The sequence below is a fragment of the Macrobrachium rosenbergii genome, chromosome 4, assembly GCF_040412425.1.
Source record: "Macrobrachium rosenbergii isolate ZJJX-2024 chromosome 4, ASM4041242v1, whole genome shotgun sequence".
NCBI lineage: Eukaryota > Metazoa > Arthropoda > Malacostraca > Decapoda > Palaemonidae > Macrobrachium > Macrobrachium rosenbergii.
In genome coordinates this window covers 84,739,386-84,754,262 of record NC_089744.1, presented here as the reverse complement: position 1 = coordinate 84,754,262, position 14,877 = coordinate 84,739,386, and the positions used below count along the sequence as shown (strand labels likewise).

The window sequence follows — 14,877 nt, the reverse complement described above, 5'->3', positions numbered from 1 at the left end:
CTGCAGGTCAGAAGTTGTATCTAGCACAGTAGCCTGGGGAAAAAGATGCATCCAATTTAAGGGTGAGAAAAGGAGCACTGACCTCTGAGAGGGAGTAACTCCCTTAGTTGTAAAGGAACACCACAGTTTCCTTTTCCTGAGTACACCATGGTGTAAAGACCAGCTAACTCCTGAGAGTTGTCTCATATTCCCCTGTCAGTACAGGAAGAACTCCTAGCCAATCGGACGGGGAATCTTGAGGCAAAACTGCAGTCTCTGATTTTGCGCACTAGAGAGCCTACAGCCCACTCTAGGATGCTCGTAACTTCAAAATAAATCCGCTGGAGCCTGGGAAGCTGGTGGATCCTTCTTGAGCAAACTGAAAATGCTGTCAAGTTTACTTTGAATACGATCAACTACAGGAGGGGAATACTGGTTGAATGGGCTTGAACACTAACAGGCACCTGTGCAGGTAAATGTCCAAGGTGCGGAAGAGGTGGAACTCCGACTGCAGGAGCGACTGAAGACACAGCGTGATGTGTAGATTGCGTGCAGGAGCCAATGGGCGCTTGTCTACAACTGGGAGCTCGGGTGCTAATTCACGTACGGGAGCTGTTGGGCGCTAACTGGCGTGCTGAAGCTACTGGGTTCTCAACTCCTGAAGGAAGATCCGACACTGCTGGGTGTTCAGGGTCTATACGATGATCGTTGGAAGAGGCTCTCCTAGAAGATGGAGAGAGCTTACAAGGCACTTGGCATCTCAGCGCCGAACAACGATCCTCAGCCGAGAGGTTACCAGAAGAAAAACGCTCCAGGCTATCCCAGTAACTACAAAAGGGGGGCTTGGGATCGTTGCTCTTCTTGCAAGGCACAGGAGAAGAGTTACAATGTTCATTGCATGCCTTTTCAGCAGTCGTGACTTGTCTGAAATGCGTCATTGATGCCTGACTTGGCTCCTCAGAACTTGAGAACATACAATGCACATACACTTCAAGGCCTTTGGTTGCAGTCTGGGATACGTCAACAGACTGAACCGAGGGGGAGCGACTGCTCGTGAGCAGACCCAACCAGTTTGACTACTCCGAGGTGCTGGGGAGTATGCCAGGGACCTTGGCTTAGGAGAATCAGAGGGCTGAACAGTCACATCCTCCACTACCACTGCACTTGCACTGGCCGCCATGGGGTGCTCTGACTCACTTTTATTATCCTTGAGCACTTTAACCGAGGACACTAACTGGTCTATCGATTCAACCATCAACGCGAATCTAATGTAGATTTTTGACTCAAGGCTGGCCATGGGGTTGGGGTCGGAAATGTGAGAGCCAGGTAGAGGAGTTGGAATAGGGTGCGAAGAGATTAAAGGAACATTTGTATCATTTAGCAGACAAATCCTGACTAGCTAGTAATTTACTAACTTCCCTAGCAGTCACTTTCCTTTTCTTGTCCCTAGCAAGTTTCTTTAAGGGTATCAGCGGCCTGCGATTTTGGTGATATTGGCTCAAATTGGTGTGAAAATTAGTTATCGTCATATTTCCACAGATCTGGGTCCTGCCATTGCCAGTCGAAGATAATATCAAATCGAAAGCCTTTTAAACGTTTTAAAGGCCAATTTAAAGGCCACACCCAAGTAGAGAATTAAAGGTCTGTTTAGAGTGGTTTTACTATTTCATTTTGCATTCATTCTTCAGGATTTGTATTTCTTTTCATTGCGTATTCTTTCAAGGTATGCCAGTACAATATGTTTTCCTGATAGAGATGGCAATGCTTCCCAGGACTGAATAACATGAGCCAGTTGTCCCAAGAGGAATTTTTATATTTCTTTGATGTAATCGTGTATTTGTTATTTTCAATCCATTGCAACACTTCCTCGGACTTTTGGATGTCAATTGTGTATTATATATATTACCAACATGCCAAAAAAGAAGCTTAGTAACCAAAGGGAAGCAAGCTCTTGCAATACCAAAACTTATCTTGAAGCTAAAAGTATAGACACAGCTAATGTTATGGCTTCTCACAAGTTGCCACCAACCATGTGCGCTGAGGAGATGCAAGTACTTCCTATTCTGAAGCCCGCTCGAGTGAAATCTATTATTCCCTTGCAAAAAATATATCAAGATGATGATGGCACCGACGACTTTGTTTTGAAGTTATCTGATGATGAGGAGAGGGAGGAGGAAGAGAATGAGCATTTTCAAGATGTAATTGCTGCCCCTGACGTAGCTTCTGGAGATATGGAAGCTGCTGGTGCTCTCGCATTGTGGCAAAGATCACTAGACTATAAAGTATTTGTTGGTGAAGGGGATTCGACAGCATATAAAAGAGTATGCAGTTTGAATGAGGGCACTGGTCCTTATGGCACTCCATATCCAGTGCTCAAGGAAGAATGCATAAACCACGTTCTGAAGAGGATTGTCTTTCAATCTTATGGCCTTGAAAAAGATACACAATATGTTTTGAAATATGTAACAACAATGAACAAAGTTATGTTTAGGAGTGAGCTTGGAGGACTCAATAAATTGAGTGATAGCACGGTCATAAAGACTGGAACATGATATCAGCTATGCAGCAAGTTCATTGCTGCCTATTATGAGAAAAATGACAGGAGAAAGCCTGAAAGGCCTTCAGATGAAAAGAAGACCAGGAAAACAATGTCTGCTATGCAATCAAGAAAGCAAAAGAAGCAAAGAACATCAAAAGGAGGACATGAAGGAGGGCTCATTAGCCTCCTAAAAACCTGGCAGCACAAGAGTCGAGTGACATTCTATGATTATCCCCAAAAAATAATATAAACCATTTTCTTTAAGTGATAAATGTTTTTTTAGAGGAATAATATATCTCTTATAAAAGAGAGGGGAACAAGTGCCATGTAGGCTTTTCCAAGAAACTTTATATGCTTCTAAAAGCAAAATAAATGGTTAGCAAAACTTTAACTGCATTTTTCTCAAAACTTACTTTTTCTACATTCAAATTCCAAAACTCCCTTATTTATGAATGGATTTTAAAATCTAAAAAGTAATTTGAACAAAGATAGTGAGAGAACACATCTGCAAATTTATTTTTCTTTTTCTCTAAAAAAATTTTTTACCAAGATTTAATATATAATTTTATGGTATTTTTTTATTGCACTTTTTAAAATATTTTTTAAAATAGCATACATCACATATTAAAATTTTGAGTTTGCCATTTTATTTGATAGGAACTAAACTTTCTGCTATTACTTTTGTTTTTAAATTGAATGATAAATAAAGAAGGAGATGTACTTTAAAAAAACACAAAAAATGTTATGTTTAAAAGAAAAATATTCGTTAAAAAAAAAGTTTTCATCCAATTCACCTGAAATTTTGTATGCATCTTCGGTCAAACTAGAGGTAACACCTGTGGAAGTTTGAACACCACCACTCAAAATTAATCCCCGACCCCGCCGATACCCTTAAATAAGAGTCTAAAGTCTTCTATGTCTTCAAGTCCCAATCAGTGCATTCTGAACATCTCCAGTTAACAGAACTTGTTTGTCCTCTACACTCAATGCAAATCGCGTGTGAGTCACACGATTCCTTAGTTAATCTTGTATTGCAGCCTTTGCTGCAATACCTAAAACTAGAAACACTAGTGTCAGACATGAAAATTCTAAAAGACAAGTCCAAAAAACGGGAAAAAAGCCGTAATCCGGTGATAAGATCTCGCCTATCACTAACTAATTATGCCGCAAGGCTACCAAAGGAATACTTCAACAACTGTCGATGAGAGAATACAACCAACAAAGTAAGAATTCCAAAATTCAAGCTGCTGCCAGCCACTGGACTTCAACCATCAGCCAGCAGAAACAAACTGGAGCTCTTTGCTAAGTTGTTCCCCTCTTTCCCCCGAAAGTGGGCAGGGCATGTCACCTACCTCAAAACAAACTAGCACCAATTTCAAAATTTTAAGCTGCCGAAAGAGTGAAATTTTTATAAAACGAAGGGGTTAGTCGAGTTAAAAACATTAAGTGCCTGTAATGCATTCTTAGAACCGTTAAAAACTGTAAAGTTTTTTCATCAATAATTGCTATTTTTTCAGTAGCATTTAAAATCACAAGCAACTGCTGTAAAAATAGATGTTAAGACAGGAAATGTACCTTTGGTGCAAAACTTATTAGAGGCAGTCCCTGGTTATTGGTGGGCTCGGTTATTGGCAATCCGGTTTTACGGCGCTTGTCTAGCGACAAAATTGGCAATTTTCGGCGCTGAAAATTGCAGACATCCACTTATTGGCACCAATAATTGGGTACTGGTGCCGATATATACCTAACAGAGGCCCCAACAACTGAAATTCGGTGATTTTCGGCACCGATAAGCCCCGAAAATTGCTGATTTTCAGTTATTGTCACGCCGTCAGAACGGAACCCCCGCTGATAACCAGGGACAGACTGTACTAAACACTCCCAATCCAATGCCAGAGCTGGATTTGGAGCCATCTGTGAATACATAAATTGAATCCTTACGAACCTCATTGTGTTCCATAAATATGGAACGAATCTCTATATCTCATATTTTTCTTATAACCATAAAAATACAGTATTACAAAGTGAGATATCTGTAAATTTCCAAGGCTGGGTTACTGACATTTTATAAGGAAGCACATCACTTCTACTAATATCAGTAGTGCCAAGTAATTGTTTAGGTCTATAACTGTAAGGCTGTGGACATTTAGGATGCATCTCATAGTGCCTAAAATCACAAATTTTTAAAGTAAATTGTATTTTCCTAATTATGCAAACCTGAGGTCCTTTACATTAGGAATTACTGTTTTCAGCGGAGCTGAAATGGCCATTGAACTTTGAACAAGGTGGTTAGGCACTTAGCTACCTTCCGGGAGGTAGGGTACTGCACGTGCCTGGATGTAAACATTCCAATTTGCCGTTCGGCCCAGGTTTCAGATTGAGGGGTGGCATGAGGTGGGCATGAAATGTAATGCATAAGACCTCAGGTTTGTATAGTTAGGAACAATACAATTTACTTTAAAAAACAGTGATTTGTTCCGACACGGTATACAAACTGTCGGTCATTTACATTGGGAAGACTCAATGGTTGGAGGGAGGAATCTGAGTGAGTCTCTATGAACTGACTGGAGTTCACCACACCTTGTACTCCTTTCCTGGCTAATAGAGCGAGGAAGGGAAAACTGTCTCTGACAAAATGACTGGGTTGTAAGAAATGTGAGATCAATTGTCAGACTTCTGGGTCCCTCTGCATGAAAAGAGGAAGCATCAGTTCATGCAAAGTAGGCTAGGAAGAACTTGGAGTTGGTAACATTAAGGTAATCAAAGCATTGGGTTTGTTTTACTGCCATGGTCTCCTTCCCCTCCTTCCAAGGGGAAGGAGGGGGGGGTTGCTTCTATAATCCTGAATGGAAATAGAACAGAAGTTCTAGTTGGGTGCTTACCTGCATCGACCGCCAGATCCAGCACATAACAAAACGTCAGCTCCCTGCCCGTGGTAAGAGAGCCAAGATGAGAAGAAAGAGGCCAGTCACTCCACACTCATTCTCCCAATCACAACCGTACATCTTAGGTGAGACGCAACCTGTCCTGTTAGAGGAGCCGGATAAGCTACACAACTTGTTGAGCAGCCACCACAGGACCCAAGGAAAAAAGTGTCCAAGGACTTGTGTGCAACACCTCAAAGGTAGAAGGAAGTGAAGGTGGTCAGTTGGGACCGCACACCTGCCTTTAACACCTGTAGAACTGACATGATCTTCCAGAATGGGAGGAACGGAACAATGCTGCGGACTTTGAGAACCCTTGGACGAAGCTTACCAGTGTCGTCTTCTCCAGCAGCAGAATACATTCTCCTTACCGTCTCATGAAGCCAGAAAGAGATGGTGTTCTTGGACACTTCCTTCTTGGTTGAGCCAGTACTAACAACGAGTTGTCGGCACTCAGGCCGGAGATGTCGAGTCCTCTTCAGATAGCGCCGCAGCACTCTAACAGGACACAGTAGCATCTCTTCTGGTTCATTACCTACAAAGTCCTCTAGGTAGGGGATCATGAAAGACTTGGACCGAGCAGGAAGACGGTCTTGAGGGTCAGATCCCTGTCTGACGACTCTCGTAAAGGCTTGTACGGTGCACGAGTCAGGCTCCTCAGGACAAGAGTCACATCCCACGCAGGGGCCTGAGATCCCTGGGTGGGCAAGACCTTCAAGCTTCTCATCAGTAGAGATATCTCAAAAGAGGAGGAGGTGTCTACTCCTTTCAGCCGCAAGACTAGGCTGAGCGTGGCGCGGTAGCCTTTCACGGCTGAAACGGAGAGAAGCTTTCTCGGCGAAGGAAGACGAGGAAGTCCACGACCTGCTGAACAGAGGCTCATCGAGAGATACATTTCGAGCGACACCAACCGCAGAAGACGGACCACTTTCCTGGTATACCGCTGCGGAGGATCTTCTGAGGTATCCTGCCATCTCTGTTGCTGCGCGACGATGAAAAGCCTCTTGCTCGCAAGAGATGGTGGATAACCTCCAGCCGTGAAGACAGGGAATGCACTGCCACGTGGAACCGCTCACGTGAGGTTGACGCAGTAGGTTGGGCCAGGGGGGGGAATCTCTCTTGGCGCCTCGGAGAGAAGAACTAGCAGGTCCGGATACCAAACGGCCTGGGGCCATTTGGGTGCCACCAGAATCATCCTGAGATTCGGGGTGATCATCACTCGGCTGATCACTCATCGAATCAGACAGAATGGCGGGAAGGTGTACACGTCGAGGTTGTCCCACGGATGCTGGAACGTGTCCTCCACAGCGGCCCATGGGTCCGGCACGACAGAGCAGAAGACCTGGAGCTTTCTGTTGTGCCGGGTGGCGAACAGATCGATGGCTGGATGCCCCACAGATCGAACAGCCTGTCCACTATCTCCTGGTGGAGGGACCATTCGGTCCCTACCACCTGGTTCTGGCTGCTGAGCTTGTCTGCCACGACATTCCTCTTGCCTGGAATGTACCTGGCTGACAGCTCTACCAAGTGGGTCGTGGCCCACTCGTGCACCTGCATCGTCAACTGATGAAACTGGCGGGACACTAGGGCCCCCTGCTTGTTGACATATGCCACTATCGTGGTATTGTCGCTCATCAATACCACGGAGTGTCCCATCACTCGATCCCGAACTCTTGAGGGCCAGAAAGGCCGCCTTGAGTACCAGGATGTTGATGTGAAGGTGCTTGTCATCTCGGTGCCACACTCCCGAAGTCAACAACTCCTCCAGGTGTGCGCCCCATCCCTTGTCCGGAGGGGGAGTATGCAGGGATACTCTATCAAGAGGTTCCTGTCGTCTGTCCACCAGCGAAGGTACTCTCCCTAACCTTCTCGGAAAGAGGGATGAGGAAGGACTGGGGGTCTCGGGACTGGGACCAATACTCTTTTAGTCTCCACTGAAGAGACTGCAGGTGAAGACGCCCATGAGGTACTAGCTTTTCCAAAGACGACAGGTGACCGATGACGACTTGCCATTGCCGGGCTGGCTGCTCCTGTTGTGACAGGAACAGTTGTGCTGCCTGCCTGAACTTGCTGATACGAGAGTCCGAGGGAAAGACTTTTGCTGCCACCATATCTATCAGCATGCTTGGGTGTGAGATCTGACTTCTCGAGATTTACCACGATCAATAGATCCCGGCAAAACTCGAGGAGCCGATCCCTGTCCTGTAGCAACTGCGAGCAAGAGCCCGCCAGGACTAGCTAGTCGTCGAGATACCTCAGTAGACGTATCCCGTGCGAGTGGGCCCAAGCTGACATGAGAGAGAAGACTCTCGTGAACACCTGGGGAGCAGTCGAGAGCCTGAAACAAAGTGCCCTGAACTGGTAGACCGTCTCCCCGAGGGCAAAGCGGAGGTACTTGCTAGAGAACGGATGAATGGGTATTTGAAATACGCATCCTTCAGGTCCATCGTAAGCAAGAAGTCGTTCTCCCTGATGGAGGCCAGCTCGGATTGCGCTATTTACATTGTGAACTGAGTCTGGCGAATGAAACGGTTCAGGGGAGAGAGGTCTATGACCGGTCTCCATCCCCCCGAGGCTTTCTCCACGAGAAAGACACGGCTGTAAAAGCCTGGGGACTGGTCTGACATGACTTCTAAAGCACCCTTGCTCAGCATGGCTTGCACTTCTTGCTGTAGTGCGGTGTCCTTCGATGATCTTGGAACGTAGGTTTGGAGATGGACCGGAGAGTAGGTGAGGGGAGGCCGAGACTTGAAGGGTAGTAGATATCCCTCCCGAAGAACATCCACTATCCAGGTCTCGGCTCCGTGTCGCTGCCATGTTGCCCAATGGCTCGACAGGCAACCCCCCCCACCTTCGGCAGCTGTTGAGGGGAATGCCGCCCTAGCATTTCCTTCTTCTTCTTCCCTTTGCCCCCTTTACGGCTTGAAAGTGGGCTGAAAAGGGCGGAGGGACCCCCTTCTCGAGGAAGAAGAAGGCTGGGTGTTTCTGGGATCCCATCAAAGACTGGGACTTCTTAGGGGCCGAGGAAGTGCCAGCCTGGCCGCAGTGGAATGAGAAGACCCGGAGGTCTTGGCCACTGCTTGGTGGACAAGCCGGTCGCTGTCACCGGCCCGGCGTTTGTCCACCGCGGCGTCCACCAGCTCTCTAGGGAAGAGAGAGGAGGAACCCAGCAACAGTCCATTCCTGAGGGCGATTGCTGATTCGGGACCTACAGACCTGGAGAAGCGAGAGAGAACGGCGTCTCTTCGCTTCAGAACCAGGTTTGCCCACAGGTTCGCAGTCTGGTGGGCGAGGCAGGAAATAGCCCTACCCCTGACTGGCACAGTCTCCCAAAGGCGGAGTCCTCCCCAGGCACGACAGCGCCGAGGAAGAAGGTACCCTCGATACTGTGAAGGACCACAGATCAAGCCAGGAGACTGCTTGGAAGGCCGCCATGGCGGTGGCTTCCAGGGTTGCAGCTTCTTGCTGGGAGAGGGAGATACTCTCACCAGTATGAGTCAGGTCCGAGTCAACCTGCTTGGTTAGCAACGCCCCTCCAGCTGGAGTATAGAAGCGCTTCTGGCAGGCAGAGGGGGGAGAAGCTTGTCCGAGCGGCTCGAAGTGAGCTGTCTTGCCCAGACAAAAGACTGTTCACTTGGTCGAGGACCCCTTCGGCAAGCGTGGACCATGGTAGCTCCACCGTAGCCTTGGGTTCCCTCTTAGGTCCTCAAAAGGATTCGAGGCGCAACGGACGATCCACAGAAGAAGCCGTGGTCCCTTCCCAGAGGTCATTGTGCTGACGAATCAGCACGATAACCTCTACAAAAGTCCTCTGTATCTCAGGAGTGTCCGCATCCTGGGGCAGAGGACCCTCGAGTCCTTCCAGGGTGCATCCCTCCCGATCTACTCTCCCTGCAGGAGGGAGAACCTCGGCAGACCCCCATGATCCTTCCTGGACAACGTGGACGTAAGACCTGGTCGAGCCAAGGACCGAGCCAGGTTCGTACGCCCATGAGGTAGAACTCTGGGGAGAAAACTTGCCAGAGTTCTTCCTGTCCGACTCGCGCCCCCTGGAAGAAGCCGAAGGGGCGGAGGGGACAGGCGAGGAGGATCGGGCACTCCCACTGGCTTTGCTGGCAGAACCAACAGAGGCAGTGGGCTGGGAGCGGTCACCAACCCCGGTGGTGACAGCAGCCTGGTCGAGAGACTGCTTCCACCTGGGAGAAGCAATCTCCCGAGGAGAGCGGAGCGGCTCGCGCGAGCCGCGCGCTCGCCTCCCCCGAGCCAGGCTGGCCATGCGGATGTGGCCGGGGACTGGGAGGAGTCAAGTGCGCGTCTGGCTGATGTGAGCTTGTGCTGTCCTCTGGACACGCCCCAGTCTTCTTTGAGGCTGTAGCCTCTCGGGAAGACTGAGCAGGGGACCTCTTCTCCACCTCTCCTGGCGTTCAGCCGTACTATCCCGAGAACCTGACTTAGCAGGAAGAGCCGGGGCACCTGCATGCCCGGGATCTTTCTCTCGCCCATGCCCTGGTCTGTATGGCAAGAAATTACTCCCGTATCAGACTGGGGTACCCGGGTCTCCTTGGGGACCCAGGTACTCGGAGCAACTCGCGACCGAGTGTCCGACGCGGACTCACTGGCCTTCGAAGCAGGAGTTTTCTTGGGGGGGAGGGGGGTGCAGAACTTGGTCTGCATGCCCTTGGCTCCCGATGCAACTGACCCAGAGGCCAGGGCAGCGGTTCCCTGATCCGAGGATTGGGAAGAGCCAATGAGAGATCCCACTGCCTTCCCTGTGGAAGGAGGCAGACCCTTAGAAGCCTTGGTGCGAGGCTTGGGGGGGGGGGGAGGCAGGCTTCTTCTTCTTCGGCTGTGAAGCCCCGGAAGGAGAAGCAGAAGAGGCAGCAGATGGAGACGATGACGATGATGAAGACGAAGATGAAGATGACGACACCTTCCTAGACCTCTTCTTCTTCTTCTTCTTCACCATCTACCTCAGGATCGCTGTTAGATCCCCAAACCAGGCGGGCGAGTCGAAGACTCAGGAACGTCAGGAGGGGCTGCAGCAGAAGGCACATCCCGGGAAGAGACCACGGAGCTCAGGCCAGCACTTACCTGGGTGGGAGCAACCACGTGTCGGCCAGGAACAAAAGTGGGCGGGGTCGGGAATGCAGGCGCCGCCCCTCCCACATGGATAGTCATGCCAGGTCGCACCAGAGTCGATGGAATAGGGAGAGGAACACACGAAGGGCTGGGTTGGATCGTGAAGCAAGGAACTGCAGTCGTAGACGAGCCAGGGTCAGCAATGGGGGCAGCGACAGTCACATACGGGAAGGATGACTTCACCATGTAGGCGGGGCCTGCTCAAGTGAACGGGCCAGGAAGCCAGGAGGCAGCGGTACCGCGCGTTGCACGGCAGGGGAAGCCGAGACCTGGGTATCCAGGTGTGAGGCTACCGATACCGGGAGATGCGCGAACCTGGACATGGTGACAGATGTTGTAGTGGCTGTCGTTGCCGAGTGAGTGGTCACTGGAGTGGTGGAGAGATGAGGTACCAGTCCCTCCAGTGACGTGCCAGGTAGGCCCAGGTGTAGCCAGGTTGAAGCCGAGTCCGTAGCCTGGCTATCCAGCCTGAGACCTGAAGCAAAAGTTGGGTTAGTTCGGGAAGCCTCTACCTGCTCTGGAGGAGGAAAAAACTCCCCTCCAGAACGGGAAGAGACCTCCGAGAGGATGTCCCGGTCCAACTCTCCCCCGTGCCCTTCCACAAGCGATGAAACGAAAGAGGAAGGGGATGGGGAGTCCTCACCCAAGGGAGAGGGAGCAAGAAGGGGAAGCTCGCTGGGAGGGAGAAACAAACCCGACACATTAGCCACCAATGGAGTCATTGGGCGTTTCCTTTGATGACTCCTTGGTAGGCTTACGACGGTAACGTCTCTTCCTCGAACTTCCTCCATTGCTCGGGGACCAAGAGCAACACTCACTACAGGGAGTGTCAGCATGAACACACACGCCCCCTGCAAGATGGGCAGAGAGCGTGTGGGTCTGAGTCGACGCTAGATCGAAAAGAGTTACATTTCTTCCCTCCCACCCCGGGACATACACGCTGGGGATAGGAAGGCTTAGTTGGTTTGTCCATGATGCAAGATAAACAAAAAAGTAAGATTTCCAACCAATTTGATGAAAAAAGAGCAGTCAGGCAGAGAGCGACAAAGAACAACGTCCGTGCGCTATGACGGCCGAAAGGCAAGTTGGAATGTTTACATCTGGGCAGGCGGTACTCCCGCCTCCCGGACAGTAGTTAACTGCCTAACCACCTTGTTTGAAGTTCAACGGCCGTTTCCAGCCTACGCCTGAAAGTAAGCCCTAATGTAAAGGACCTCGGGTATATATATTGTGTCGGAACAAACAGTGTAGTACTGTTTAGTACTAGCCCTCATGTGGAATTGGAGTTTCCACTGGAAACTAACTTTTACCTGAAAGAATACCCGTAAGTTTAGTCTCCCGGAAGATTTTGGACCCACACCAACTGAGATGGCCACACCCAAAAACCCTTCTGGATTAACCTACCCTAACAAGGAGTTCTCCATCAATTTGCCCTGGTTATAAAATGCAAAGGAACAACCTACCAGAAATCTGGCCCGAGTCATTACGTTACAAAGGCCAGGAGGCCACTGGAATGAAAGCTGTGAAAAATCGGCAATCATTTTTCCCCTGTCTGATGTATTTACTGCCATTTGCTTATGCTTTCGTTTATGATTAGGCCTCAGCCTTTGCTGTTTGAAAAACCAGTATTTCAAAGTACTAGCTCTGCATGGACTGTATGCAACAGCTCTGCCAATATGAGAGTCATTAGGGAGCCATATGTTCAAAAATGGATTGGCTACGGAAACCTATTTTAAAAGGAGCCATACTAGCCTAAAGTACCTTAACCTAACCTAACCTAGTAGGCAGCGTTACTTATCGGGGGGGAGGGCTCCGCCCGCCCCCGGGTGAAGAAAAACCACTTTTTTCGCATTAGTTCCCCTGTGACAGTGCGAATGCGCTTTAGCATTCCAGGATGGCCAGCACACAAAGACACAATCAGTTCTGAAGTGAATTACAGTCGACCGACAAAAAATAGCGGTAGAATCCCCAGAAGGAACCAAAATACTACCTATAGGAAAAGTCCATTTGAAAGGAAAAAATGCCCGACGCGGAGCTGATGCTTAGTATCTTCCGAAAATCTCACCTTGATACGCCAGCAGAGTCGGAAAGAATGTATTTCACTTGAAGTTATCCGAAGTTTTGAATACTAACACAAGATAATCTGATGAATCCCGCTCCGACTATTCGAGAAACATCAATCAACTCTTCTTCTTCTTCTCCTTTCTTCTTCTTCAAGAGACTCAGCTTCGCACTGAATGTGACTGTGATTAGAGCCGAGAAGAAGCCCTTTTCAGGTTTATTAGAAAAGACAGAAAAAAAAATCCCTCAGAAGGAGATGCTAAAAACATATTTGGTAAATATACGGAGTTTAGCAAAACAAATGAAGTAAACTGAGATGGAATGAGATAATGAAAATGAATTTTTTCTTATTTAACGGAAACTTACCAAAAGGTGGAATATCTTCGAGTCAGGGTATTTATAGCAAAGCAGAAAATATTAAGGGTATGAGAAAATGGAAAAAGTTTTGGGATATACTACAGAAATAGTGATAACTTAGAAAGTATAAAATGGAAAAGTAAGAATAAAATTTACGTCAAATGCAGATTACACAGAGGCACATTTAAGATATTTGTGTATTTCTCAATAAGGAACAGAAAGGAAGTCAAAGGTGGGGACAAATCAATAAGATTTACACGTGAAAAACTAGTGAAAGTCGAAATGTAAAAGAGGCATTAATTATATTAGGCTTTACAGGATATAAGAACTTAGATATCAATGGAGAAATTATTACTGACTGGATGAATGATAATGAATTAGAGGACGCATAATGTACACCTGTAATAGAGGCAGTAGGAAAAGTGTGGATTAGAAATGAATTAAGAAAAAAAGCAAAAATTTCATACTTGATATGAAAGAAAAACCAATGCACAATACACATGGAAGGAGTCAGAGTAGTTGAAAATATAATTTATCTAGGAATATATTCAAATGAATATAGTCAAAACAAGTGAAATGCTAGAAACCCCCCACCCCCACAACAAAAGCTAACAAACCTAACATATCAGGTGCAACAAAGCATTAATTTAATAAATTTGACAGAATTAAAACTGTCGAGCGGAACAGGATTGAGTCTGGATTATACTGGGTGCCAGAAAAAGCACACATATTTGTTCCACCAATGACAAAGAGAGCAAAGAGGAAGTTGCAGTGTAAACTGTACCTTAACTAAACGAAAAAAAAGTACTGAAGGAAATAACGATGGACATCCGGGAAAAAGAAGGGAAATGGTGGGTACCAGTTATCATGCATATGCAAGAGATAAACCTTAATTCATAACAAATAACTTAAATTACAGATACAAAAGTAAAATCCAAAACTCGACTGGGGGATACGGATAAATGGAAAGAAGAGTTTGAAAACTGAGTGTGTTTACAAACATACCAGAAATGAAAAGGAGAAATTAAAAATCAAATATTCGGAAACACTTCTGCGTCAGTATGTTTATTTCATAGAAGGAACTATGTTAAAATTGAACGCCATAAACAGACATACAGGAGAGAGTGTCTCCTGTAATTTCTGTGAAGATGTAGACGATGACCCAAGTAACTTTTTTTTTCAGGGATGCAGAATAGAAAGAAGTGACTTTTTGAATCACAACAGCAATATGAAATGCTTGGGAAATTTTTATTCACAGAAAGCAATACTGAAAAGAAAAAAGAAATATCATTGCGCGAGAGGTGCGAAATAATGAGCAGGAAGACAAGTACTGCTAGTTTATTGATGTTGTTGTTTCAGGTTTAGCTGGCCTTATGCCAGCACGGGCTCTTGCTCCTAGAGCAGCCCGTAACTCTATGTTGATGAGTCTGTGAGATGGGTAGGTTAGATGAAAACTTTATTATGATGCATTAAAGTGATTTTGGTGAGGGTGATCTTGAAGTGAAAAGATTCAACAGGCAAGGTTGCAGCCTCTTTGAACCCTAAGGTACCCATCAGATGAGGACAAAAGTATGATAGCAGTGAATGTTGGCTAGTGGGAGAGGCGAACAGATGGGGAAAAAGAAGAATTTGAGTAGTAGGCATAGGTAGCTAGTATGCTAGCTCATGATGATCTAAAGCCATATACCTTGTCCGGTTCTAATAGTTTATTGATGAAGCGAGCTGCTTACAAAACAGGGTTCGGACGTCTGCGTACTTCGCAGAGACCGCGGGTACAAAGATTTACAGGTGACCTGAGGTCAAACTAATTCTCGACGAAAACAGGACAGATTCATACAGAAAACATAGTGTTCAATAATGTGATGCATAACATAAATA

At 47.2% G+C, this 14,877-nt stretch overlaps 1 protein-coding gene across 1 annotated transcript in view; it reads right to left on the bottom strand.

Annotated features, from left to right (window-relative positions):
- The window catches only part of LOC136836331 (peptidyl-prolyl cis-trans isomerase FKBP4-like), a 374,461-nt gene extending 361,673 nt beyond the window's left edge, over window positions 1-12,788 (bottom strand). Inside the window, 1 exon segment of the mRNA XM_067100503.1 lies at window positions 12,647-12,788. The gene's annotated coding sequence lies outside the window, so the exon portion shown is untranslated.
- Between the last annotated feature and the right edge of the window lie 2,089 nt (window positions 12,789-14,877).